Source organism: Molossus molossus, unplaced genomic scaffold (assembly GCF_014108415.1).
Source record: "Molossus molossus isolate mMolMol1 unplaced genomic scaffold, mMolMol1.p scaffold_m16_p_17, whole genome shotgun sequence".
NCBI classification, from domain to species: Eukaryota; Metazoa; Chordata; class Mammalia; order Chiroptera; family Molossidae; genus Molossus; species Molossus molossus.
This window is the reverse complement of record NW_023425352.1, coordinates 17,596,816-17,601,810: the sequence shown is the minus strand read 5'-3', so window position 1 is coordinate 17,601,810 and position 4,995 is coordinate 17,596,816. Positions and strand designations below refer to the sequence as shown.

The 4,995-nt window shown below is 41.0% G+C and overlaps 1 pseudogene; it reads right to left on the bottom strand.

Moving 5' to 3' along the window:
- Positions 1–2,322: 2,322 nt before the first annotated feature.
- On the bottom strand, positions 2,323–2,415 carry LOC118632843 (annotated as a pseudogene).
- Between the last annotated feature and the right edge of the window lie 2,580 nt (positions 2,416–4,995).

The window sequence follows — 4,995 nt, the reverse complement described above, 5'->3', positions numbered from 1 at the left end:
TTAATCAAAATTATGTTTTCTGGTATAATTGCAGAATACATAATTCTGACTCCCCCACCCCCAAAATGTAGCCATCCATGTGCTTTTCACGGTTCAGTTTCATTTATTACATTTAAAATTTCTCTGTCTGTTAAACATGGAGGAGAATATAGCACCTCCCTCTGCCATGGTTGTGATTGATTGATTGATTGATTGATCGATTGATTGATTTTAGTACGTGCCCCTAGAGGGAACCGAACCTGGGACTCTCTGGTCCTCAGGCCAATACTCCAACAGCTGAGCCAAACCGGCCATGGCTGTGAATTAAAACATAGTACCAAAGGTGGTGGGGTGAAGAAACCCAAAGAGTATATATTGGACTTGAATCAGAAAGATTTCATTTGGAATGAATGGGATACACCAACTAAAAATGTCTTAGAACAAGTATATCTATGTTGTACCAACCAAGATCTGGAGGGTACAGAGTTCATCCATCAGGCATCAGTGGGATTGTCAGTAACATAAGGGCTAGCTAACCTCAAGGTCTGCTAGGAAATCAAGTACATGGCTGAATTTTCAGCCTTTATGAGCAATAAAGAAAGAATGGAGAGAGTCAAAGCCCTGAAACCACTTCAGTTCAAGTGGTACCAACTCTGAACCTCACCCTTCAAATCCCAGCAGTCTGCGTAGAGGACCCTGTACGTGCGCTGAAGTGGGGAGGAAGGGTAAGGGCAAGAGATGGGCATGCAGAGTGGGGAAGACATGAAGGGATCTTCAGGTTAGCTTTCCCCGTAACCCAATTTCACCATTGGGCATCCATGAACTAACTGTTGCACGCCATTGTGACATGGGGACCCTGTGAATGAGTGGTGTCCACTCTGTTCTGTTCTCAACAGTCCTGCTCCAGCCATGTAGATTCATATCTATGCTTCTTTTATGGAGTCAATCCATCTCATATTTGGTTTTCTCCTCTCCCTGCAGCCTTCTATTTTCCCCAGCATTGTTGTCTTTTTCCAAAGAACCCTGCCTTCCCAGGCTGTGCCCAAAGTGGGACAGCTTCAGTTTTGCCTTTTCTGCCTCCAAACATGAACTAGCTAGGGACCAAAACCAGAGTATCTCATTTACTTGGGAAATCATCTGGGAAACTGCATCGAAGGATGCTCAAAAGCGCGGTTCGGAAACTTCATGACTGCTTGGCAGGCAAGCGTTTTAAAAACCAGTGTGATTGCACTGTGGATATCATATATGGGATATCCGAAAAAAAAAGTCTTTGAGCTTTGGTACTTAAATGGCAGAGTTCAGAAAGGGCAATGTGTAGCCTTTAGAAAAAGACATTATTTTTATGAAAGATGGCCACCGTTCATTTTCTTCAAAGTCAGACTTTTTGCTCCCCCAATTTTTATAGTATAGTTCTGATTACTGCAGATTAGAAAACAATAAACAAAACACCTTTCTTTGCTTACATTACAATCTGAGGGGCATCTTAGAATTTGAGATCTGTTCTCTTCAGATTATTCATAGGTGTTTCTCCATAAGAATTCATAGAATCATAGAATATAATCTAGAAAAGGCAGTGTTCAAATTCAACCTTCTGTTCCCCAGAGGAGGAAACAGGACCAGAGCAATGCAGTAACTTGCCAAATGTTAAGCTGGGGTCTTAAGTCTTGTTGGTCCTATAGTCATCTTTTTTTTTTTTTTTTTTTTTTATTCTCACCCGAGGACATTTTTCCACTTTTTGTTCAGATAGAGTGGGAGGGAGAGAGAGAGAGAGAAAAACATTGACGTGAAAGGGACACATCGAGTGGCTGCCACCCGCGTAACCAGCCAGGGCCGGGGACAAACTACAACCGAGGTACATGCCCTTAGTGGGAACTGATCCCAGGTCTCTCTGGATCGCAGGCCGACACTCTAACCGCTGAGCCAAACTGGCCAGGGCGGTCCTACAGTCATCTTTATGCCATCAGGAAACAGACACTAGATGAAAAGATGTAGTACTTATCCTCAGAATTCATATATTCTACCTGGAGACATTAGAATTGCACATGAAACAGTTCACTGACGAACCATGCATGACTAGCTGTGTGATAGCCCAGAGGATCCCGGGCATAAGGGGAAAGTTGTCTGCTTCTGGGAGGTCTGCATAGGAAAGCAAGCACAGTGAAGTGTAATAGAGTCCTGTATAGAAACCTTAGGCAATGTGAGAGCTAACACTTTCATGTGTAAATTTTTTATTTATTAATTTTTCCCATAAGCTCTGTGTATATCAAGTAACTTGATATCTGTGTACCTACTTCCCAGCAAAGAAATAGAATATTGCCAATATAGTTTAAGCCATTGATAAACTCAGTATTCTATGTGATTATTTCCAATATGTAGTTCTGACCAACCAATATACTGGTAGCAAACTACAGAAATGATCCCTGAAAGTATAGTCTTCCAGTATCCTGGATACTATTGGTATCAATGTCATCAAAGGCAGGATTTCCTAATTGTTTGGAGGATATGAATGGCTAATTACTCCAACATGTGTTGTATTGCAGCATAGTAGCCACGCATTAACACAAATCATGACTCTCTGTCTGACTGTTGGTACAATTCTAAAGTTCGAATTAAGTAATTGTTTCCTACCTTAATACCAAGTAATGTGCTGTACATTTTTCACACAGGTTTTGTCCCTTCTTCCAAGACAAAAAAAAAAACTTTTTCTCAAGGGGTTCACCTCTGACTAACTGGGAGGGTGGAGTAAGAGGGACCCATGAAACTGGAGCGATTGGAACTTAAACTCAGTTGTTCTGGCTTCAGATCCAGGGCTGTTTCCCTCCCTGTGGTCATCCTGAACTGACGTCCAATACGATTTTATCGCACGTGTGGGTTCTTGGGAAAGTTAAGTAACCAATATAAGCCTCACTTTGCTTACATAAAAAATAGAGATGATATTATAATATATATCTTTGTTATAGAGTTGTTATTATAAAGTGCTTAACCCAGTGTCTGACACCAGTAACTACTCAATAAGTAATAGCTATCACTACCCTTTCTTTTGAAGAAGTTGATTTGAAAATTCAATACCAAAGAGTGCTCACATCTCAAATGTTGTGAGAAAGTCTGCCCATGGTGCGAGTAACATGCCTCTCAGGTGGGAGTGATCATTTGTGTGTGCCCGGAAAACCCGTGGGAGATGTGCTGACATTATTATGTTTGGTCTACAGCCTTCTCTTAAATATATATATACACACACACACACATATATAAATGTATATATATATGTGCTTATAATACACATATATATGCATATTTATACATGTATATGCATGCATGCATGTTTTGTTAATAAAGGATGAATTTTGGTTCTTTCTTGTCCTTACTTCAGCTCAGAATTGATCCAGGCTGACTCAGGGTCATGGCAGATGACACATTAGTCTCCTCAAAGCAAAATTCTTCCAATGGTAAACCTACAAACTATTTGAAAATGAGATCTTCAAGTCCATTCTAATTGAAGCTTTCAATTTTTAAAGAATTTGTATTGAACTTATTGGGGTGATATTAATTAATAAAATTATATGTTTCAGGGGTACAATTCTAGAATACCTCATTTGTATATTGTATGTTTACCACCCCAAGTCAAGTCTCCTTTTAGCACCATTTACCCCCCTTTACCATCTTCTACCGCCCCCCAACCCCCTTCCGTCTGGTAATCACCATACTGTTGTCTGTGTCTATGAGTTTTGGCTTTTGTTACTGTTTAATCCCTTCACATTTTTCACTCCGCCCCCTAACCCTCCTCCTCTCTGACAGCTGGCAGTTTGTTCTCTGTATTAATGAGTCTGTTTTTATTTTGAACTAATTGGTATTTTGGATGCAAAACCTTTCATTCCCAGGCAGATTGAAGAGATTATGGTGGCCCCAAATGATGAGTAGCTTACAAAGACCTCTAGAAAGAACAATCTCAAGATAAAGATACAATATTTGTATTTAGTCTTTCCTGGAGTGGACTCTAAAAATTTAGCATCCACTGCTCATTCACTGTTCAGGTGATCAGTGAAAGTGTTATAGTTGTAATTAGCTAGTTATGAATATTAATAATAGGAGCCCTGGCCAGTTTGGCTCAGCAGTTAGGGCAACGTCAGCCCACAGACCAAAGGGTCTCGGGTTTGATTCCCAGTCAAGGGGATGTACCTAGGTTGCAGGTTTGATCCCAGGCCTTGATCGGGTTTGTGCAGGAGGCAACCAATCAATGTGTGTCTCTCATATTGATGTTTCTCCCCACGGCCCTCCACTCTATCTAAAAATCAATGGAAAAATATCCTCGGGTGAGGATTAACAATAACAACAACAAAAATTAATAATGGCAAAGGAGCAAAGGGAAGGCCAGACATTCTAAGCATGGTCATCTGGTCAGCTTCACCAGGAAACTGCAACTTTATACTCCCCAGGGAACTGCTGGTCCATTCCCTGCAGATCACTAAGGGAAAGGGTCCAACAAAGGGGAAGATGGGCGCATGCACGGTGAAGTTTATATAACGTAGGAAAGGTGCTTGCCTGTCAGTCTAGCCTGGGGACAAAGATCATTAGCTAGGAAGGAAGAGCCAAAGCACATGTGTGAACTCTTGAGGGGTTCATTGGTTAAGCTCCCAGTTAAAATCCACAGACAGAAACAAAGGAAAAAATGAACACATGGGACTACATCAAACTAAACAGCTTCTGCACAACAAAAGAAACAACCATCAAAACGGAAAGGGATCCCACCATATGGGAGACCGTAATTGCCAAAGATGCTTCAGATAAGGGGTTAATTTCCAAAATATATAGAGTGCTCATACAACTCAACATGACCGATGGATGTGGACAGCAAAGCTGGGGATGTGGTTGGGGGGGAGGGGAGGAGGGTGCCAATGGGGGAACAATGAGAAACATCTGTAACAAAAACAAATTAATAAATAAAAAATGAAAATAAAATAAAATCCACAGGCAAAAAATTCTCTCTTTATTGTTCCTCTTGTTTGCTCCCACTCCCTT